This window comes from Haemaphysalis longicornis, unplaced genomic scaffold, assembly GCF_048455015.1.
Source record: "Haemaphysalis longicornis isolate Haplotype H1 unplaced genomic scaffold, Haemaphysalis longicornis Haplotype H1 scaffold_13, whole genome shotgun sequence".
NCBI classification, from domain to species: Eukaryota; Metazoa; Arthropoda; class Arachnida; order Ixodida; family Ixodidae; genus Haemaphysalis; species Haemaphysalis longicornis.
Genome location: NW_027526233.1, coordinates 97,659,441 through 97,684,127, shown reverse-complemented (window position 1 = coordinate 97,684,127; position 24,687 = coordinate 97,659,441).

Below are 24,687 nucleotides of genomic sequence, written 5' to 3'. Positions count from 1 at the left end.
GACGCGAGAGCGGCGAGAGTGAACCACTCGTGGAGAGAAGGCGGCATCGGCAGACGTCGTCTGCTCGGGGATTCCGTCTAGTACTTCGTTTTAAGCCCGCTACGGCATGTAACAAGGATTACTAACGGCTGCTAGAATGACCAGCTCTTCTGTTTTCTTTATTTTACTTGAAGATATCTTGCAATGTTTGCAATATATTCGGCGATATTATGAATTGTGTGTGTCGCGTCCGTAGAAGAACCTGTTAATTATCACAACGTGCTCGACGCGTCATCTGTTGTGCTGCTCTGCAAGCTGCATTTCTTCCTCGACAGACAGTGGCATTAACGCGCCGACCGCCAGCGCAGTCCCAGCCCAGCATATTCGCCTCCTCAAATATTTCTTTCTCGGTGCCAAATTACAAGTATTATCCAACTATAGTCAAAGAAGAATTTATTAATATGTTGAGCTTGGGAACGTAGGATGCCGAATCCGTTTGTAGTAAAAATGCTTAAGAATCGCAGCGCGCAATCGACTTTGGAAATCCCCAAATCAGGATTCAACATGAGTGCGGCGCCGTAACACGTCTGTGTCTTGCTGGTAATGCACGGGCTTTTGTTTGTAAACCAAGTCCCACATTTGTTCAGCAGGAAGTCTCTACAGGAGTGTCCAATTCTATCGGGCCACCGTCGCGTCGGGCAGTGTAAACAAACTCGTTATTTATCCTCGCATAAGGGACCCCAGCTGTTCCAAATTAACCGGCATTCCTCTAGTACGGCGCGTCACACCACCTACGCGTAGACTCGGTGCTTAAAACCTCAGATTTTGGATTTCAAAATTCCACATCAACTTCCTTGTTCTTATACGGGATATTCTTAAGCAGTCGAGCTGGTTCTTCTGTTGATCCTTTGCTGCCTAATTGTTTTCCGTCATTGATGTCATCCATAACTTCAATAGCTTCCACTACCCAATCAGTACAAGATAACCCCGTTCAGAGAATTTCTTCGATATTCGTCAACTTGAGGTGCCAGATTTCAGATGTTACCAGCCTTTCCGGAGGACCCACGTTAGCGATTAACTTAAGAAAAGAAGATTGCGCTGATTACACTCCCTTTTGGGTTGTATATGCGCTCACAAACAAGACGAAGAATCAGCTTTTTTGTGAGCTGTTGCGGAGAACACTAATACTTGTGTATACAGGCTGCAATATTTCTCCCTGAGAGCGTGCCGATGCTCTGCTCTTGCTTTGGCTCCTTACTAACTCAAGTACTAGGAAAACAGTCGATAATGCCCTGGAATTATCACTGAAGTGAGGAGTACAAGCCTACCTCCGTAACAAATTTCTACTTTTATTCGAGCTCCCCTTCCGCACTTCTCTGCGTTGGTGAATCAAGCACACTGTAGTGATGGGCGCGGCACTGATGATGAGGGTTGCCAAGGGCAAGTGACGCTGTCACCTGGGAGCGTGTGTTAGAAAGGACCATTTCTCGCTTGATGGGGAGAGATACATTTTACACTTTAACAAGAAAGCAAAACCAATGTGTAATATCCTGCACAGTGGGATATTTTGTTTGGTGTTTCGGAGCTTTGGTGGGATACATCTGATCCCTAGAATTTTACCGTCTTATTTCTTCGTAAAAAACTGTGCTAGATAGTAAGGTGGAGTCAAATCAACGACAGCGAATGGCTGTGACAGCGCCTATTGTGCAGCCCCACATGGTCCAAGTTCTGCAGAAGTGTGTCCAGTAATGGCCCATAATATCTGTATTGCCGCGACACATGCCTAAAATGTCCACCTCAGCTGCTGCTCCGGGCGCGTGGTTCCCGCACACGTGCGGCGTAACTGTTAGAGCGTGCATACTCCTCTCCGACAGCACAGAATCACGGGGAAGAACGAAAAGCAGATTACGGGGTCGGCGGGCAGTCCCAGGAATGAGTAGAGCGCTTTTGTGTGGGTCATGACGTAGCCAACCTCAGAGCCACGTGATTATCCGAGATTAATGTTCTTAATTGTTTTGTTTTGTTTTGTTGAAGGAAAGGCTGCAGCACGCGTTTCCGGTTATGCTACCTCTGTTGGAGATTAAATCTTCGCCACTGAAGTCCCTAACAGCCCAGGGCTATGAGAACTTCGAATTTAGCAGTAAAACGAGAGAACACCACCTGCAGTTCAAGTAACGCCGCTTACCCTTCTTGTGCCATACAGTTACAAGCTCCAAGGGTGATTTCGGGGCCTGTGCGCAAAGCGTCCTGTCAAAACGACAGAGCTCAGGACGGCATCGCCCTGTTGCCTCAAGTGGCATGTAAAGACTCCCAAATTTTTAATATAAAAGCGGGAGCTACCCCCGATCGTCATGTAATCGCCTTACCACGGTGTTATCCAGCAAAATAGAGGAGAGTACGCGCAGGCACGTAGACCTATCTGCTTTGAGGAGCGTCGTCTGCTCCGCTGTTCTCTTCACGGCAACAAATCCTCTGTGTTTCTTACCATACAAAACCGTTTTGCTACCGCCAAAGGTGGCTATCTAAGCAGCGAGGGGTATATTTTTAACGCGATAGCGTTATTGGGCTCATTTTTCGATTTCTCTGCGGCACCTAGTCGTCTGTTATCGGCTGTGCTCATCAGGAATCCACAGAAATACGTCACCGCTGCTACCCGGGAGCTACGACTGAGGCAGCAAGATTCGAGGGCTTTGCAGAATGTGTAATGTGGCGCAACGGTAAGAGAAGTTCGAAAAGCATTACGATGATACAACATCGGTTACGAAGGGAAGGATAGGCGTTTTTATCAGGTGCTATGTCTGCGCGGTGAAATTTGTTCTATGCCCAGTCGGTGGTAGCATGCACAAATTACGCTCGCCACCGTGTGGACCACTTGAGCCATCACATCAAAGCGTGTTTACACCAGAAGATAAAAAATACAAATTTCCGGCAATTCATGCTCCGAAGCTACACGTGGGGTACGAGGCACGCCGTAGTGGATATCTCAGGTAGAATTTCGCCCACTTTAGGATCTTTAACGTGCGGCAAGATCTCGACACTCTGGCGTTTTTGGTTTCTGCTTCTATTAGAAAACCAGCTCCCGCGGCCGGGAATCGAGCCCGCGTAATTGGGATCAGTAGCTCAACGCCTCACCCACTGAGCCACCTTGGCGTGTCTTCCAGCGGGACTTATGGTGGCACCAACATTGCGATACCTAACTAATGTAGAGGGCAAATAATTAACGCCGGGCTCTCAGAAATCAAGAAAGGCCGATATTAGAGTCATTAAGCAACTAAAATAAAGCCCACTATACAGTGTTTAACGACATAGGCTTTCGAAATACTTTTCAATATTTCAACGGTTGCGTCTCCGCTGCAAGCTCGGTTTGGCAAACGATAGATGGCGCCACGCGGCCAAGCTAAAAATTATTCTCAAAATGAGCACGGACATCCTCCCAAAGACCAGTCGCGTAAGAAGGCCCGGCGTTGCTCTAGAGACAAGTGATACTGCCAAATTCACATTCGCCAAAAACAAAACTTTAATCAATTGCCCACAAACAAAACGCCCAACCGAAACAGCGCAAGAAAAGAGAAAAAGAAATGATAAGACTCATGCAACCACTGTTCATGATCTGAATATTGCAGCGCCAACCGTGCCACAAATTTAGCCGCACTGAGAAAGTTCAAGGAAGACCATCATCAGGACAGCATATAGGGCAGTTCTGATTTTCGCGATTTTGACAATGAGGCGTACTAATAGAAGGTGGACAAACAGGGTAATAGAATGAACATGCGTGGACTTATCTAGATGAAGAGGGAGGTCATACTCTCGATGCCGAGTAAAAATAAGAAAATTCCTAGCACAGAACCAACTCGGGAAACGCCGGACAAGAGTTGGGGAAGGTCCTTGGGAGAGCCCTTCCCCTGCAGTCGTCCTAAATAGGATGTTTGTTATAATTAAACTTAAACTTTATTGAGCATTGAGCATTTCGTACATAGAAATGCGAAGACAAACACAAAAGGCTGCAAAACTGCAGCTTGACGATGTCATGCCCCTCTGCCACACCCCTTACGGTTGGCGTGGCAGAGCAGAAGCAGTAATTTAAAGCATACGCACAGGAAATGGTCCTAAGAAAATAAATCTCGCCTTAACATGTCGATATTACATACAAACATGAAAGAAAGCATTACAACGCACTAAAGCTCACAGTTTGTAAAATATACTTATAAAATAATATACATACACGCATATGTAGACTCATAGGTACATACATACATATAAAGGTTACAAAACAAAACGGGGTACGCAGGTACATAAAAAGAGAAATGTTGGATATGTACGGAACCTGTGTAGACACAGAAAAAAAAAGACAAAACTTGAAGAAAAAGCCATGTTATATACAGGTATGCATACACTCATTAAGACCTGCACTACAGAAGTATCCACACAATACTGGCAAAATCAGTGTACGGTACTTTCAAACGCAGAGCATTTCAGTAACTAACGATGTCACCCGTGTCGGCGTCCGTAGTCCGCACCGCACCCCTCCCTACTATATATAAAAAAGAAATACTATCCGGCGCCAGGTTTAGAACCCTCGACTCTGCGGGCGGAACGCAATGTACATAGTGCTCTAACCACTGCGCCACAACGCCGAGACAGATTTGGACGCTATGAACACGCCTTATATCGTTGACTCATTTAAATTACTACTGACGAGCGCTGTCTCGTCAGCAGTTGCCACAATTGCAACAACATTAACGTAACGCAAACTACTTAACGTCATGCGCCCCCGGAAATGGTCTGCATTTGATCGTGCCCCTCGCGAGGGGGATGTATCAATGCGTCTTCCTACTGGCCAGTACACTCGTCGCCATCTGTCGGATGTTGTGCGAACCCTTTGCGGCGGATGGCGCGAGATTTGAAACGACATTTTTATGAACTAGTTTCTTCGATCAAAGGGCACCTCCCAAACCTACTAACGAGGGTTTGTCCACCACAAGGCTCAATCGCTTCAGGGTTTGTGCCCCTACATCCAAATTGATTGCAGATTACACTTTGAGGACTAGACTACCACTGACCTGCGTGGGATCTTCCTATCTTGTTTATATGCCCCAGTGTGCAGGGAATGAAAACAATGCCAATAAAACCCTTGAAAAATATTACAAGTAATTTTGGCCAAACCAGGGTTGCCACAAGAGACAACGACTAATAGATTTTCAGTTAAAATGTTCTATGTTCAGCAGTAAACGTTTGCTTAAATTTCGCTTAGAAATTGTATTTATAGCTATGCCACTCTCGGATAGGTTATTTAAAAAGCAGGCAGTTCGGGATTGCAACCTATCATCGCCATAAGTCGTTCTTGAAAATGGCACGAACCATGTACTCCTTCCCCTTATTTCGTACGCTACGGCCAACGGTTTTGTTAAACTACATTCACTTAAAGGAATACTGATGGTATATGTAAACATTGCGGGATTACTAGCGCAAATTGTAGTCCGGAGTCCCCAGGCCATGTTTCGACCACTCTAGGCGCGTTTACGCGATTTTATTTAGTAGAAAAACTAATTCGAAAATGCTGTCTTCCTCTCTTTACGCGCGCCCATTTTCTGTGGCGTTTTCGTGTGACGTCAGGAGGGGGTGAGCTGGCAATTGGCTGCGATACTGCACGGCTCCCCGGCCTTCAGACAGAGTCAGTAGGCCCAGCGTTTTGTCCGCCGGCCACCGGCGGGTCGTCGCAATCAAGGAGGTTAAAAAAAAATGCTTGGTCGCAATTGTTCGCTTAGTTGAAACGAAGCCAGGACACGTTTGTGAATGGGAAAATGTGCCTTTCTTTACTTGGTTTGTTTGTACGCTGTCAAGTCAAGGCCGCTCCAAGTCAAGGCCGCTTCACACAAGCGCTGCACAAGCGCACATGCGACGCTTCGCTGACTGGTACGCCAGTAGGAAAATATAAGGCCTCTTGAATGCGGGAGAAGAGTCAGCGAAGTCAATACAGGTACTAAGGAAATAAAATCAACTGATATTTTTACGGTACAGCGTAAAACTAGGGCGCGGGAAGCACTTTTTTGCGCTGGGTGAACAAGCACAGCGGTCAGGAGCACGACTATGCATCTGCGAACGCTTTTGCGTCTACGAAATGCAATTGCTAGACGTGAGCTACTGTGGAAACTCGGGCGACGCTTACTGCACGAGCGCAGTACAACAAATAGTCACCTAAGCTGCTTGAAATGCCAAAGCTAAATAAAAGTGTAAACCGGTTGTACAATATATACCCTATATTATCCAGGCCTCCGCATCCCGCTTCGTGGCCCAGTGGTCTGGGGTGGTAGGTATGTCACCGCAAGTGTTTTGAAAGTCACGAGTTCGAATCCCCGCGGGTACGTGCTTTTTTTTTTTTGTAAGTTAACTTTTTTGTTTTCCGCCGATGTTTTCTATATTGAGTTCACCTTTTTTTGGGCCGCAACGTTCATGGCTACACGAAATAGTTCAGAAAACGCGCGCAGGCTGGCACTGGTGCGCTAGCGAGTTCTCGTTGGCGTGCTGTTGCCATAAGCACCGACTGCTTGCAGGCAGTGGGCACAGGCCAGAATAACAGACCCTTGGCCTGGTGCGAACACGCTTTTTACGATACAGGCATGAGGGAGGCAAGCTCCAAATATGGGGGATAAGCGCATGACATTCGGGCGTCTGCGGGTACGCGGAGGGCGTTCATGCACTGCGTAGGTCTCGGCTAGTGAATACTACGACTACAAGCCGTCCTGGGAGGCTTATCTTGTGCATTTTACAGCCGACAACATGGCAGAAGCGCGGTACGATGATTACTGAGATATTGAGAATGCCCATCCAACAACGCCATTGGTTATGTTTTACAGAACCGAAACCGAAACCGAAACTTGTTTGATTGCTAACCTTGGGCATCGTCCAATCACGGCGCCCCTCCTCCCAACGTCAGAGCCTTAGTGGCCTTAGTTGGTGCGGCCGCCGCAAACTGCGCATGGTAGTTTTTCTTCTTTCGCGCTTTGTAAAATAATTACCGATCTGTCAACCGGATAAACGATGAAAAGTGTGCTAATTTGAGCCAGTCTACGCAGTGCAAGCAAAAACGGGAGCTTGACAAATTCCCTTCAGTGTCCCTTTAAATAAGCTGCACCGTTGTGTTGCAAGCTAGTTTTAGATTTTTTTTAGAAGATTAAAGTGTAGATACATTGGGCGGGAGGCAGATTATACTGAAGAAATAGTTCGTTGGTGTGAGAGTCATACGGTGCGGTTGCGATATGTCGAATGGCCTTTTTGTGAAATAAATGCAACTTATTAATATTTTTACGGAAGTGGTTAACCAAACGAGGCTGCAGTAATTCATGTGAGCTGTGAATATAGCAGGATGAAGAATAATTTAAAAATTCAGGGAAACACATGCCGTAAACTACGAAGCACCCCACGCGCTCGAGATAAATTAGTGCAGACGGGATCGACATGGGCATCCCATTTTAAATGTTCATTAAAAACAATGCCTAAAATTTTTATTTCCGTAACGATACAAATCTTTTCAGATCCGATATACAAACTCAGGTTTCTGTCAACAGATCCTTGAGCTGGTGAAAATAATACTGCTTTAGTTTTAGTATTTATTTTTAACGAGTTCACTTTAGTATATTTGTGAAGCTTTTGGGGGGTTATACTAGCTAAATGCAAAAGCTGAGTAGTATCACACGATTGAAAGAAAACGCTGCTATGATCTGCGGAAATAATAAAGTGTGCAATATCAGTTTTTCCACGATATCATTGATAGAAATAGTGAACAGGATTGGCCCTAGAAGACTGCCTTGTGGAACTCCAGCCCTTACTTCTTACATTGGTGTTCCTTTACTGCTACGACCTGTTACCGGTTACTTAAATACGATTGCAAAAGAGTAAAGGAAAGCCTCCGGAATTCATAATGTTGTAATTTTTTAAGCAATGTTAAAAGAGCCATGAAGAGAAAACAAAAGTTTGTTATATTCGAAAGATTAGGTGTTTCATAGAACCCCAAGCGCTTTCCCGGAAAAAAATGATGCTTTATTCACTGAGAAATAAGGCAATTTAAGACAAAAATTTTAAATCTCCTGCTGAAATTGCACATTCCGTGACGTGAACAATGGCGTCATACGAGCCGGTCCATGAAACATATACTTATACAGTCATATATATACTTAACATATACTTAACATATACTTAAGTTCTTAACATACTTAAGTACTTATACTTTAGTACTTACTTAGGTACTTAAGTACTTATACTTAAGTACTTAACATATACAGTTAAACCTGGATGTACCGAACCTCCATGTAACGAATTCCTGGATTTAACAAATTTTTTCCAATCCCCAACTCCATCTCCATAGAAGTCCATGTATTTGTGACCTCCACGTAACGAAGGTGTTGCGGTAATCGACCTGAATGTAACGAATTCGCGGCACTGATCATTTATGATTTTGAGCCGTAACACTACTAAAAATTTGTAAATACAACGCGCAAGTTCTATATAATAGGGGAAAAAATATGGGGCAAGATGGCGGGTAGAACGCATACGATTGCAGCAAGCAAGTGCGTGCCATCCATGCGAGCATCGATGTTTTGTGACGTCTGGTGGCGCTGCCGTGCCGAACGGGCGAGCGCACTTTGGTTAGGCTGGTCCGGTAGGTGTTCTGTTGTTAGGCGTTGCGCATTCTCAGCGCGGCGACGTCGTGGGTATCGTTGTGAGCGCTCGCTGTGAAAATGAGCTCCGTGCCGAGGAAGCGCAAGGTTTTGTCTCTTGAAGACAAACTTGCGATTGTAAATGCGGTTTCCGCGGGTGAGAAGAAGAAGGACGTTGCTGCTCGATTTAATATCCCAGCCAGTTCCCTGTCGACGATATTGCATTCGAAAGACAGCATCCGCGACGCTGTGGAGTCGGGAACGAGTTCGAAGAAGAAAAGGGTCAAGACGTCAACTTACGCTGATGTGGACAAGGCTGTCTTTACCTGGTTTCTGGACACACGGGCGCGAAACGTAACCATAAGTGGTGCAATCCTGCAACAGAAAGCCAAGGATTTTGCGTGTATTCTTGGCCATGACGATTTCAAGGCAAGTAACGGCTGGTTGCAAGGATTCAAGAGCCGGCACGGTGTCGTCGGTAGAGTGATTAGCGGTGAGTCCGCATCCGCTGACAGCGATGCCTCTGCCTCGTGGGGGGTCGAGAAGCTGCCTGACATCTTGAAGCGCTATGAGGCAGCGGACTTGTACAACGCCGATGAAACTGCGTTGTTCTACCAGATGTTGCCGAATCGCACGCTGGCGCTCAAAGGGGACGATTGTCGAGGCGGCAAGCAGAGCAAACGCCGTGTAACGGTTTTGCTTTGTGCTAACAGTGATGGCAGCGACAAAAGGATGCCATTAGTTATTGGAAGAAATGCCCGGCCAAGGTGTTTCAAAGGCACGAAGCGGATGCCTGTCAAGTACGTGGCCAATTCGAAGGCCTGGATGACCCGACAAATCTTTAGCGAATGGCTGAAGGCATTCAACGAAGATGTCAAGCGTCAGGGTCGCCAAATATGCCTATTGCTTGACAACTGCTCCGCGCACCACATCGAAGACCTTCAGCTATCCAACATCGAGCTGCAGTACTTCCCTGCGAATTGCACTTCCCTAATACAGCCGTTAGATAAAGGGGTCATAAACAGCTTCAAGTGTTGCTATCGTCGTCGCATCATACAGAAGATCCTCTTGGATATACGCTTGGAACGACCGACAAAAATCGACATTTACCAAGCGATTGAGATGCTTGCTGCTTCCTGGCAGGAAGTAAAAGCGCACACAGTCGCAAATTGCTTCAGGAACGCCCGGGTGTCCGCGGTAACAGAAACTGAAGTCGATGAAGAAGAACCCCAGGAACCTTCAAACCCACCCGACGTCACCGAAGCGTGGGATGCACTTCGCGCGAATGGTGGAGCACCCGACGACGTTGCACTCAATGACTTTTTGTACGCTGACAGTGATGCTGTGTCTACAGAAGAAATGTCGGATGTGGCACTTGTAGAAACTGTTAGAGATCGCGGCGATGATGAAGGTTCGTCAGAGGCGGATACATTCCCGTTCCCTACAGCAAAGGAGGTCTTGGATGCGCTGGACGTGCTGCGCCGTCACGTCGGCTCGCAGGATGATGCGGAAGCTTTGGAGGAGTTCGTTTCTCTGGACCGCCGCGTTGCGTCGTCTTTGACGCGAAACACACAGGCGAAAATAACGCAGTTTTTTTGTGTTAAATAAACATTTGAGGTAAGTTGCGCTAAATCGGCATCTGCCGCATGTTTTTTTTGGTGTTCGTGATGATTTCCCTGGTGTTTACTTGAAAACTGCATGTAACGAAAACCTGGATGTAACGAAAATTTGCGAACTTTTTTCAATTTCGTTACATCCAGGTTTAACTGTACTTAACATATACTTAAACATATACTTAACATATACTTATACAAACATATACAGTCGGAAGCAGCAGCGGCGGAGCTCTGACGTTTCGACTAATTCCCCCTGCGCCAACTTTCCAGGCTGCCTGCTGCACTACCGTGAATGCTGCCTCGTGCCGTCCTGGAGATTGGCCAGTCATCCTGAAGCCTTAAACTTTGCTGTATCTGCGCCATCACGTGCCTGGGACGTTTCGTGACGTCTACAGCATGAAGCAACGCCCCCAGGGACTACAAAATAAGACACCGACTCTACCCAAGCTTCAGTCGGCAGCAGCAGCGGCGGAGCTCTGACGTTTCGACTAATTGCCCCTACGCCAACTTTCTAGGCTGCCTGCTGCACTACCGTGAATGCTGCCTCGTGCCGTCCTGGAGATTGGCCAGTCATCGTAAAGCCTTAAACTTTGCTGTATCTGCGCCATCACGTGCCTGGGACGTTTCGTGACGTCTGCAGCATGAAGCAACGCCCCCAGAGACTACAAAAGAGGACACCGACTCTACCCAAGCTTCAGTCGGCAGCAGCAGCGGCGGAGCTCTGACGTTTCGACTAATTCCCCCTGCGCCAACTTTCCAGGTTTGTCTCAACCCGCCTCGTAACCTTATAACGACTGTACTCGTGCTGCTTCACTGCTGCTGCTGCTGCATTTTGTGCTGCCTGTATTTTTTCTTCTTTTTTCTATAATGCGTTGTGCCGTAGGGTTGTAGTATTTCTGCGCCTACGTCATTCTTCGGACATGTCTAATGATCAACAGTGCGCCACGTGCGCTGAAATACTTGAGCCAGATGAGCTTGTAATGCCATGCAGTGAATGCTTAAGCCAGTACCACCTTGGTAAATGTTCTGGAATTTCCGAGGTAACCTTTAAGACAAAGGGAGAGGAGTACAAAAAATCTTGGCGAAGTCCTCAATGCCCTAAATCTAAGATGACTCCAACCTGTCCTAAAGAGAACGAGCAGTCTCTCCTTGCCATGCTACTCGACATCAGCCGGAAGCTTGATGACCTGACGCCTCTCAAAGAAACTGTAAGCGAAATCCAAGCGTCGATCAAATTCATGTCTGAGCAATACGACAAAGTTCTTGCTGATGTCGCAAGGCAGGATGGCGAAATCAAATCGCTGAAGTCCAGGGTCCTCAAACTCAAAAAAACTAACACGGAACACGACCTCTCCAAGATGTCTGATGCGGTAAACGAATTGGAGTACCACAGCCGCAAACTCAACATCGAAATTCACGGCATCAAACAAAGCAAAGATGAATGCTTCTTGTCGAAAGTAAACCACATTGCTTCCAAACTATCACTTGAACCTATAAACGAACAATCAGTCACTTCAATACACCGGCTACATTCAAAGGCGGACAGGATCCCAGGAACTATCGTTCGCTTCGCGAACCAGGCTATGCGTGATCGGTGGCTTGACTAAAGGAAACGTATTCAAACTGTCGCGCCGGGTCACTTTATTTCAGAAAACCTAACCGCCCACAATCGAGCACTACTGAAACTTGCAAAAGATTGGGCATCAGATAATGGCTATCGCTTCGCCTGGCTCCGAAACGGGCGGATACTCGTTAAGAAGGATGCAGGTGGTCGTAATGTCCGAATAAAGTGTGCCGCTGATCTAGACAAGCTAGCCCCTCCTGGCCATTAATTGATCCCACAAACTACTATCTCTTGCGCAGATTGGGTTTTTCCTTCTAATTTTTTGAATTTTGTTGGAAACAAACATGCTAAAGCCACACGTTGTTTCCACTTGAACTGCCAATCCACCAGGAATAAAGCTGCGGAGCTGGATGTATTTTTTAGCAGCCTTGACTTTAGATTTGATTTCATGATGTTGTCTGAAAGCTGGTACGATGAATACTGTGTTCCTTGGCGTCTGCCGGATTATCGTTGTTTTAGCAAATCAAGAACAGCGTCACGTGGAGGAGGAGTCTCCTTGCTCGCTCGCGAAGATATTTGTGTAACTCCTATCGAAGAATTTTGCTCTATTACCTGCAATTATGAAGTTTTGTCTGTTTTATGTGCCAAAACGGTGTATTCCGTGTTCTACCGACCTCCGCATGGGAATATCGATGACTTCATTTCTTTTCTTCAGTCTTTCATTCAATACGCTGCCGACAACAAGTATAATGTCATCTGGGGCGGAGACTTTAACATAAATATGCTAGCTGACAGCACTGCAGAACAACTATTTCGCACGCTGCTAGTAACTCATGGTTACTACAATCTGATTTGCGCGCCGACCAGGAAGACCGTCAATACATCAACATGTATTGATTTATTTATCACCAATTTTTATCCCAACAGTGTAACAGCCGGTGTTTTTTGCCACAGTGTCAGTGATCACATGCCCATTTTTTGTAGTGTAAAAAGAGAGGTGAAGACCCTAAACGCATGCTCGCACAAATTTCAGCTGATCACACAGCATCAACTAGAAGCTTTTCAAAATGAAATGTTATCTACTGACTGGAACAATGTTTACAATGCGCAGAACGCCAACTTGACCTATGAATCTTTTCTGCAGATATTTACGAGTTCCTATCAAAAATTCTTCCCTTTGTGTAACAGTACGAAACGCCCTGCCAAGATACGCAAGCCATGGGTAACGAAAGAACTTCTTGATAAAATTAAAGATAAAACGAAGCTATACCAGAAGTTAATGGCATCGCATAACCTAGCTGATTTTAAAATATTTAAATCTTTTCGAAACAAGCTGAATAATGAGCTACGAAAGGCCAAATCAAACTATCATTACCAGTCATTTACTCATGCCACAATGACAGCCCAATAATGTGGAAAAAACTAAACTGCATGATAAACCGCAACCCCAACTCGGTTCAGCCGAATAAAATTGTAAAAAATGATATTACCATACCGGAGCAACTACTTTCAGATACCTTTAGTAATTATTTTACTAGTCTAGACGGCAGTGCGGTCAGTGACACGGCCTGCCGCCATATTACTGCGTTTTGCACCGACAGTATGTTCGTGCAACTTACCAATGTGACTGAGAATATTAAAACTTTTACAGAAATAAAGATTAGCACCACTCGCGATGCTGATCAACTACAAATGAGGCCAGTAAAGTTTGTACTTGATGCTATCGCGCCAGTACTAACATACGTTAATAACTTATGCTTTTCTACAGGAGTTTTTCCGCAAAAAATACAAATTGGGAAAGTTTTAGCATTGTTTAAGAAAGGAGACAGAACTGATATTTCCAATTATAGGCCTATATCCATACTACCTTTATTTTCTAAGTGCGTGGAAAAACTTATTTTTTGACGTTTGTCTACTTTCTTAGAAAGTAAAAATCTTATAACTCAATGTCAGTTTGCATTTCGAAGAGGCATGAGTACGCAACTCGCTCTGTTAGAACAAAAAGAATTCATACTAAAAAACTTTGAGGATAATTTACTGACCTTGGGGGTTTTCATAGATTTTAGCAAAGCGTTTGACTGTATAAATCATGACCTTCTACTTCAGAAAATACTTCATTACGGTATTCGGGGCGTCGCCCGCGATCTTATAAAATCATATCTTAACCATCGCAGTCAGTATGTGGAAGTAAACGGTATTTCCTCTCAGCTCAAGCCTATCAAATTAGGCGTGCCCCAAGGCAGCATAGTAGGGCCGCTTCTCTTCAATATTTATGTAAATGACTTCGTTAATGTTGATGCTTCTACCAAATATGTAATCTATGCCGACGACACGACGTTACTCTTCACATCCAATAACTGTGAAGACTTAGTAACCACTGCCAATTCGGTCTTGGCAAAACTATATAAATGGTCGAACGAAAATGGCCTCACGATTAACACAAATAAGACAAACAGTTCTATTTCAAGCTAAAAACAAGAACGTAAGTCTTCAAAGTGACATAAGATTAAACCATTGTAATCTCGAAGTGGTGACGTCTGCCAAAACACTGGGTATCATTTTTGATCAAGATATGTCATGGAGTAGCCACACTAATTACCTCGCCGGGAAACTCTCGCAGATCGCGGGTCAAGTATTCGCACTTAAATCCCTTCCTCTCAAAGTAAAGCTACTCGTTTACCATTCCCTCTTTGCCAGTCACTTGAACTATTGTATTCTTGTATGGGGCACGACTTCTGCTACTAATATTAACCGTGTGTTTTTGCTCCAGAAAAAAATTATACGCTCTGTATGTAATGAAAAATTTGATGCACACACTGCACCTTTATTTTCACGATTTGTAGTAATTAAATTTCCCAGTTTGTATAATTACCAACTGTCGACCATGTTTATTAAAGAGCCCAGCTCCACAAAACGTAAAATATGCTGCCTAGCATACCTACGACCTACTGCGCGCCATTACGGCACAAGATCAGCAGAAACGTGGCATGGACCTTTCACCCGAACAAATTATGGCAAACAAATGATCCGCTACAATCTTCCAGCATTATTAAATACCCATAATTTAAACAAATTCAATTATAATTCTTGTACAACCGCTCAACTGAAAACGTTCTACTTACATTGCTAATCTGCAGTAAATTGTGTGGCTATGTCTGTTATTTGTTCCTGCTTACTATGTTAGCATGTGTTTTTTTTGTTATGGTAAAATGATGCAGTTCTACTTTGTACGCGCACAACCGTGCGTGGTATTTCTGGTCATCCATGTGCTTGGATTAATTTCCTTCGTCCCACGCTCGGTCATGCGTTTTTGCGTGCACTTTTACATGTACATATGATTGTGTATATATAATCTTTGTATATCTATATGTACGTTCTTTCCTTACGTTTTGTATATATATATTTTTGTTGCTTTTTCGCCCTGCTGCTGCAACTTACACGGGTTGTAAGGCCCAGTCAAGTTGCTTATGTGCAACTTTTTCCCTTTCTTTCCCCATAACCTTGTACAGTTTATCAAAAATAAACTATTACATTAGTATGTCGGCTCCATATAGCACCCACACGCGAGAGTCGGCCGAGACGGCGGCCATTTTAGAAATACTAGTAAAACCTAGTGCACCCGCAGCCCTAGTCATGGAATCGCCTGATCCGGAGAACGAAACTTTCGCCGAGGAGCTCGGGCTTGCATTTAACAACCTCACACCACTTGAACGCTCAATGCTTCTAAGTGCACAAGCGGCAAGAGTTGTGGGATACGCGGTGGACGGGAAAGCGACCATTCCGCGATAGCCACAACAGACGAACGCCCTGCTGTCAGCACCACTGCCTCGTCAGCCCCGTCGCGACGGACGAATACAGACTGGTACGTATGTGCCATATTTTTATTACGGTTAATAATAGTTCAATTTCAGTAGCAGTATCGCTTATGCCAGTTGGCCGGTGTCGTGTATGGAAAGCCGTTCGCGCGTAGCTCTCTGCTCCGACCAGAAAGATACGAGCGTCAATGCGCGGTGTTTACGGCATTTTTTCCCCCAAGGTCAGAGCGCTTTGAGGGCGATTTGACGAAGTCGGCGACGAGCGCCAGCATGTCCCAGGAGTGAGCTAACGTAAGGGTCCCTGCCGTAATCACTTCCTCAGAAATTAGGCGAGCACACTCGTACTTCCTTTAGCTCTCTTTCTCCTCCGTTTGCAAAGTTCACAAAACGTAGCCACTTGCTTCGCCGAGGTTCGTCGTTGGGCAGCACATGAAAGGAGATCTCCTCGCCGGGGATGTCGCACTCCCTCGACGATTTGCCCGTACTACATGGGCATTTCAAAACGTAGCAACGATATTTTATTGTAAAGTACTCGAACAAACTGAAGTTTTCAGTGGTTGTAAACTGGAAACGAGCTCCTAACAATAGCAGCAAGCCAACACCATTCCGAAACTGCGAAGACTGTCACTATCTCGTCGCTGCTTGCTGTTCCTTACTCCCCTCGTTTTTATTTTTACCTTTGCTGGTTGGCGATATGACGGCCAACCTACTGTGAAGGGATTACGATACCAAGCAAGGTCGCGGCTGTGCGTGCTGGGACGGTTCGTTGGCCCCTAAGAGCCTCGAACCTGAAAATTCGTCTGCGCGACGGCGAGATGTCGAGCTCGGCCGGCGGTAGTTTCGTACGCATTGGCGCACACTCTTTCGTGTACCTTCGGGACTTTAACCGTTTACTCCACCATTCTTTGTCATAAAATAATGTGCAGTATGTTTTACGGGCATTTAGTTCGCTATGCAAACTGTAAGGCCTGCCTAACATGCCTTTGCTTTTGCCGGCCTCCGCCAATCGCAGAGCATTCTCGAGTGACATCATAGGTTCTGTTGCGGAAAATGAGCTGGTGGGTCGCATGGTCATTTCCTTTTTTCCTAATTATGTAGCTTATTTGAGCGAAGTTTGCGTTATAAGTGGTGTCGTTATGGTTCTGACGAGGCAATCTTTCGAATGAACCAAACATGTGTTTTCTCTTCATGGCTCCTTTAAATTACTAATTCTAATAAATGCTTTGGAAAAGTCTATAAATATACCTAACGTTACCTTATTTTGTTCAAATCCTGGATTAATTATTCTTTTTTGCTTAGTAAAGCTAATTCCGTTGACATAGGTTAACGAAAACAGAACTGGTTTGATGATCTAATAGAGTGTCACAGAAGGACACAAGGCGTTTCGCGATTACTTTTTCTAACCATTTTGAAATAGCTGGGAGTACAGAAACCGGTCTATAATTGGAAAAACTGTGTTTGCCGCCAGATTTATACAGTAGCGTGACCTTACGCTTGCAGCATATTTTTTGGAAAAACACCAGTAGTAAGGTATAAGTGAAATATATGGCTAAGCGACAATACAAGAAGGTCCAGTACAAACTTATTAAGCGGAATCTGAAGCCCATCGATGTCTACGGCCTTGCTATTTTTTAGTGACAAGAAAATTGACCATATTTCCTTAGGCGTTACCGTAGGAAAAAAGGCTGTGTGGGGGTTAGAATCCTTTAGGAAGGTCAAAGCGCTTTTATGGTGGGAGCATTGCACAAGATTCGTTAAACGGTGATTAAACTTGGTTGGCAGTTCTTCTCCTTTGAGTGGTTTATTATCTACTGTCAATTCAAAGTCGTCGTTACGGGTGATTAGGGGGTGCAAAAGTTTATTCAATTCCCGCCACATGACATCACGCCGGGAGGAAGCCTCTGAAAACACATGTTCGCAGTACGTTTTTTTATTATAGTGCAAGAACTTTGTCCCAAAGTTTCGGTAGATTTTAAAGGCTACAAAATTGTCGCTGTTCTTTGTTTTTACAAACTTGCGGTACAATTAATCTTTTTAACGGATCTTCTTCAGACATTTGTCTGTAATCCATGGTTTCCTATTATTTTTATTGTCTTGACATCCCAGAATGAACATTTTGATACACTAACACTGACGCCTCCTCGCCAAAACTTACCAACACCACCCATTCGCAATCTTTCACCCTTACACATCAAGAAACTTAAGTTTAGGCAGCCTTTCTCCCTCCTGGGTAAAGGCGATTACAAACCCTCACTGGTAGTCTTTGTCTTCTCGATGGCCTAGTGCTGGTGAAGCATAGATCGTAAACGCAGCAACTGCGTTGGAAAACGCTCCGTGGTTGTCGAAGTATGGCTATCGAGCCTTGGATCTTAAGGTCCAAGCGTTGATGTTTCTGCAACCTTTTTATTTTAATCAGGTTTGTTATTTATTGCATTTTATAGCGCAGCGGCCGGATGCCATGCCGGCCGAAAAACCCGCCCTGTTCTACTTTTATTCTTTCCAGTGGCATTCCTCATGCTGTGCGAGGCAAGTGAACCGAAAGAAAAGTCAAATGCCAATTTGATATGCGCATGCGCTTCAAATACCTACGGTTTCTTGTGAACAAAGTCATTCCCATTCAGTGGCAGGGGGTGTACCACTAAGGATACCGCGTAGCAGACGACACTCATACAGCAGATAGTCTAATGTGCGAGCGCGTACTCTCGCCTATTTCGCTGCTGAATACCTTGAAAAGCGCTGACATGCCGATCGGTCGTCGCTTCTGGTATGTTATTAAAACCTTCAGAGACTGTACACATTCTCTGTGTGAAGTGCCCTTCATGGGGGCCTATCTGCTGCTGATGATGGTGCTGGTGATGCCCATGCTGCACCTGCGCTTCACACAAGGTCAGTTCACTGGAGATGGGAACCAAGGCACCCACACTTCAGTGCCCCGTTGCCTTTGTAAAGACAAGCATTGCCGCTTTAACCGCACTGGTATATAGCTGAGAAGGTAAGATACCTCCCGTGGTGGCTCAGTGGAGACTGCATTGTTCTGCTGAAGAGGAGGTCTGTCATGCCAAGAAATCGCCACGAAAAAAAGGACAACCACGACCAGAAAAAAAACGTGCACAGCAGACGACGATGACGAAGACGCGAGGACGCGCTCTGCGGGGTACGTGCTAAACACCCTGTGGCCACCATCATCATCAGCGCCTGGCGGGGTCATTGACCCCCGACTCATGAGTCGGCCAATCGCAAGGCGCCAGCGAGAAAAAACCGAAGAAGGAGCGATCCCGAGAAGTCCGAGAGAGGGGAGACGGAGAAGCATGGATCGCGACCGGCATGCGCGGCGGTCGGGCGACTGGACCCGTGCCGTGCCCCAAGAGGTCATCCACAACTGCAAACTCCAGGAGGTCTTCGCAAGCAAATCGTCTCGCCGGGCATCGGTGAACGAAAGCGGTGCGTCCAGAGAGCTGCGTTCATCTTGATCATGGAACGGGAGCTCGGAGCACGCTGTACCGCCACGGCCACGACACACTACCTGGACCTTTGGACACCGAAACACACCACGACCGCGCAGCGAACACCTACCGTGACCTTGTCGTTCACCTTGAACTCTTTCCCGCATATTCGAACTGTGCCTTTTCCTTTCATTCCCGGACTTTGACTGTTTGCCCCCATTTGAACCAATTATCGTGTTAAATACCGCATTGTCACAGTTTCCTGTTATTATTTGGTTTAGCTCTGTCTGTTGTGTGATTTTGATTTGGGTTTCGGGTTACATAAACAAAAGGTCTCATTTACTCAGTTTCTTCTTCTATGTATTATTGTCCACCGAACCTGACAATAATTGGCCTCCGCGACAGGACGAGACTATTTTTTTTGTGTACCCTTAAAAACCCGGCATGGACACAGAGGAATGATTTGAACTGGGGACGCGCTTAGGACTAAGCGGCGACTATCTTGAACAGTGGGTGCTTGAGGAACAGAGATACTGGCGTGAAGAGAAAGAGTTAGAGCTAGAATCGCTCAAAAAGATTGCCGAAATGGATAAGGAGCGCGAAGAGCACGTGCGAGTGCGCGTGGAAATTGAAAAAGAAACTTTGCAGTTGCGGCTACGACTCGCGGAGCTTGAGGCGACGCGGAGGAATACCTTTCAGTCAGGGGATGGTACAGAAACCTATGACAGAGCCATACTTTTCGCACCACCGAGTTATAGCACAGACCTGATCATGCTGCCTTTAAAAGGAGTGCTAGAGGTCCCCCAACCATGTGAACATGTCGCTAACATAAAGCGTCAAAGAGCGCTTCATCCGGACAAAAACACCGAAACCTCTGGAATAGCGGAGGCAACGACATCAATCTTCATTGTAGGCGGGTCTGTTGAGCCCGAGGTAAAGAATGTCGCTAGAACCGGTCCGAAGAGCTTATCGCCTCCAGAGCAGTGCTCTGTAGCAGAAAAGAGTTTTTTCAGCGACGAGACGGTCCTGCACCCCCAGATTGCTGCAAAGTGCGAAAAGGTAGTTGCGAGGACAAAGGACCCGATAAGTAACACACTGAGAATATGCCTCAGTCGGCCAAAAGGTTGAACTGCAGAAACGAAGGAATAAGGATCAATGGTCGGGAACAGAGGAAAAGTAAACCCAATAAAGCCCTCCAGATCCGAAAGAAATTCCGCCGGTACGACAAAATCTTCCCGCGCAAATTCTTCCCAGGTTTTCGATGAGTTCGCATTAGCGCGCGTAGGCGGTGCTTTCAAGTGTAAGTCAAATCCCTACACGGCTAGACGCTGGTACGTAAGAGGCAGAGAGTGGCACCGCAGCCACTGCCGGAAAAGGGAAGAAATATTTGCCTGATTTCCTGTTTGGACGATTTTGGACTGTCTATTCCACTTGGACCTGGCGTATATCGTGCACATGAAGATGGTGTCTTCGTTTCTTATCTATGGTGATCTGTGTTTTGTGCAGTCGTGCATCATCGCGGGGTTATTTCAAGTGCAGTGAGGACTAAATATAGTGGCAATGTTCATCTCAAGGACGGTTGGTTTGGTGCGGGGGACTAGGAAGAGACATTTTTCTTTGAAAAATGCTTAAGTGTGGGGACATGTCATGGCAAGAAATCTCCACGAAAAAAAGGACAACCACGACCAGAAAAAAAAAAAACGCGCACAGCAGACGACGATGACGAAGACGCGAGGACGCGCTCTGCGGGGTACGTGCTAAACACCCCGAGGCCACCATCATCATCAGCGCCTCGCGGGGTAATTGACCCCCAACTCATGAGCCGGCCAATCGCAAGGCGCCAGCGAGAAAAAAACGAAGAAGTTGCGATCCCGAGAAGACCGAGACAGGGGAGACGGAGAAGCGTAGATCGCGACCGAGATGCGCGGCGGTCGGGAGACTGGACCCGTGCCGTGCCCCAAGAGGTCATCCACAACTGCAAACTCCAGGAGGTCTTCGCAAGGAAATCATCTCGCCGGGCATCGGTGAAAGACCGCGGTGCGTCCAGAGAGCTGCGTTCATCTTGATCATGGAACGGGAGCTCGGAGCACGCTGTACCGCCACGGCCACGACACACTACCTGGACCTTTGGACACCGAAACACACCACGACCGCGCCTCTGGAACGTGAGGTAGGCCAACTCCGTTCCCGCAGCGAACACCTACCGTGACCTTGTCGTTCACCTTAAACTCTTTCCCGTATATTCTAACTTTGCCTTTTCCTTTCATTCCCGGACTTTGACTGTTTGACCCCATTTGAACCAATTATCGTGTTAAATACCGCATTGTCGCAGTTTCCTGTTATTATTTGGTTTAGCTCTGTCTGTTGTGTGATTTTGATTGGGGTTTCGGGTTACATAAACAAAAGGTCTCGTTTCCTCAGTTTCTTCTTCTATTTATTATTGTCCACCGAACCTGACAAGGACCAGGGTTCGCTACCCGGCCGTTGCAGCCGCTTTTCTCATGTAGGCGAAAGCAAACACGCCCATTGGTTGATGTTTTCGACGCACAACAAAGATGCCCAGGTGGTAAAATTAATCCGGAGACCTTTATTACGGCGCTCCTCATCGCCTGTGTAGCGTCGGCGCGATAAACCTCCCAATGAATCGGTCTATGAAAAGATAAGATGAATGTTTCTTTTCCCAGGGGTGTGATCCCATACTTGATGCCCCACAAGCGCCAGAGATAATTTTACAGCGAAGCTGTTAGCATTTCGTTGGCCGTATAAGTTCGTGTCGTAAACAAATTATTAAAGCCGTTATACTGAATATGTATGCTGTGGGATGTGCAGAGCAGTGCTTCGCCACAATCGGCTGTAGCGCCCTTACGCTCTGAGTGCTACCACCCAGCACGCTCTTCGCCGCAGTCTCACTCCTCTCTTGATTAGTGGAACGGAGGTTTGTCCACTGCAGCTCAAATTTCCCACCTTTGCTGTGTTCGCGCGCCCACTGCCTGAAAGTGCGCCAGCGGGAGCTCTGTTCTTTTTGTGCTTGCTTTTCCTTCCACACGTGCGAGAGTTGCGCGGCTGCTTTTTGTCGCTTACTATTGTAAAACCCGCCCCAACCCGTGTTCCTAAATAAATGAACACGGACGCTGCCGGTTTATCCACCTTTACCCGCTGCCCCGACCCCGAGACATTGGATCACGTCCTGTGCTTCTGCCCTGCGCATGCTGGCGCCCGGATCAAACTAGTCTCTGGGTACCGGCGGCTGAAGCTACTTTCAAGCCCTGCAGAGGCCATCCTGCGTCCTCGGGGACCCCTTATGCTGCACCGAGAGGCCTTCAGGCTGCTCATGTCCTACCTGGAGGAGTCGGGCCTCAAAACCCGCCCATGAACTGTCGAAGCCAAACCCCATCCACTATCCTCCCCGTTTCCTTTATTCCTTTTGCGCGCATGGGTGTGTGTGTGTTTGTGAGTGCCTGCGTATGTAAATATTGGGTATATAACCTGCGTGTGCATGTATATAGTTGGCATATAGCCTTTTCATTGCCTGTCATCATATTCCTAATATTCCGTTGCCCTTTCACCGCTTATTCTTTTTTTACTCTTTCCTCTCCCGGCGAGACCTATGCCCTCTGTCCAGAGGCAAATCTTTGACTTGTATTTATTTCGGTTTAATGAACACTTTCTCTCTATCTTCTGTCTAAGTATGTCGTACTGCATTTCACTCATATTTTTCTACGGATGTTCCCGCCGTTTGTGGCTCAACCAAGCCATGTTAGATTTACGTGGGAGGTTCAAAAACGACATGCAGGAACATACTCTCCCGTGGCAGTGAAGCGCTACGAGATAACGGCAGAGTAGTGCACGGCACAGTGCCATTTCTGATCACGCGATCACTTCCTGACACGCAGCACATGTGCGCCGTGACCGAGAAAAACTGCAGCTCGCGTGAGGCAAAAAATGCGCAACTGGCTAGTATAGTAACTGTCAGTGTATTTTTAAGGTGGAGCTTTTTACCTCTACTCACCAAGTTTTCTGTCGCCATCGTTGGTGTCAACACAATACTCTAGCGTACAAATAAAGTAAGTTTCTGGCACCGCCAGGAATCCAACCTGGAACGAATAGAGAAACGAAGCGAGACCCTGTTGTCTTAGTAATTAGGCTACGAACCCTGGCTTAGACAGGGAGGACAAACACTACACTCACCGAGCAAATCTGCAGGTTTACCTCCTGCGTTTTTGTTGAATGCCACGTGACCGCGTCACACGACCTCTTGCGCCGCTGTGCGCTCAGCCCACGGTTCGTGTACCAGTCATGTGCGCACCTTGCGGATGCGCTTGGAGCTATAAAACTTAAAAGATGCTCACACCAACGCATGACATCGCACTTCTTCGTTTCTGCCACGATCTCGTCGCCTCCGTAGGCGGTGACAGAGACTAGGGAGGCGTGAGATCGTCTATCACCGGGTTTGAGCTTTGTTTTTTATAAAAAAAGTGTTCCACTCGTCTGGTTCACCAAGCTAACTAAATCAAACACCGTTCATGAATCGTGCATTCATTTACACTAGTATATAATATCTCTGGGGAACAAACACTGCGGTTAAGAGCATTTCACTTGCATCTGGTTTCACTCTTTGTAGTTCCGCGTGTGGCAGTTGAAGTGACGGCACATGGGTAATCATTGTGGGTGTCGCTTACAGCTTGGCTTTCCAACCCCCTTCACAGGGTAGATTGGCGCGCATTTTTTCCTTACCGAATTCGGTTTTTGGCGTCAAGAGGCAAAATGTTTTTGACTGGCGTATCTTTGTCACGGAAACATGGTTATAACGATTTTCTGTAGGTATAATGCATGCGCAAGATTCAAGGCTGCGTTTTTTTTAAGGTTCTGCTACTCAACTAAAAGCGTTATGAGAATTTGTTACTAAGCCTGACGATATGAATTATCTCTATTAAGATATCCGAAACAAAAAAAAAATCATCTGCACGCGCATAAGCGTGTATGTGCCGCTTTGGAGCAAAGAGAAGACTATGTTGTGAAGCCTCCCCGTGGTTAGCCATCATTCTGAGCGAGTGTGCACCATTTTTGGGGTCATTGTTTGTAGCGTCTCCTTCAACCTCAATTACAGTCCTCACAAGAAGATGCTTGAGTCAACAAAGGATTCATAACTCGCGATAAATCCTCCAAAACCCCACTTTTACTTTTTGTTTAAGCTCTCTTCCAAGGATGTAGGTTCTGTTTTACCCAATGGCACCTTACTAACTTCACAAGCGCAGGATACGCGTTGACGCTCTACGTGGTGTTTGCACGGTGGACGCTTCGGTGTCGCTGTCTGATGTTCTCCTGTGGCTGACGGGGTTTGCAGGCTCCTTTCCTGGCAACTAAACCCAGTGGTTGCTACAGATGAGACAGAACACGAACGTACGGCAAACCCAAACTGAACCCACAAAATAACGGTTTCAGTGCAAAACGCTTCAGCCATGCCTTGGAGATATTGGGGCGTAACGTTTTCTTGATGTTTTATTTTTTCCGTATGTGAACATCGTAATCGTCCAAATATTTCCGGTTCCTCTGGAAAGTTTTCCAACCATTTCCTGGAATGTTCATAATGACACCAGGCCCGCCCACCCAAATTGT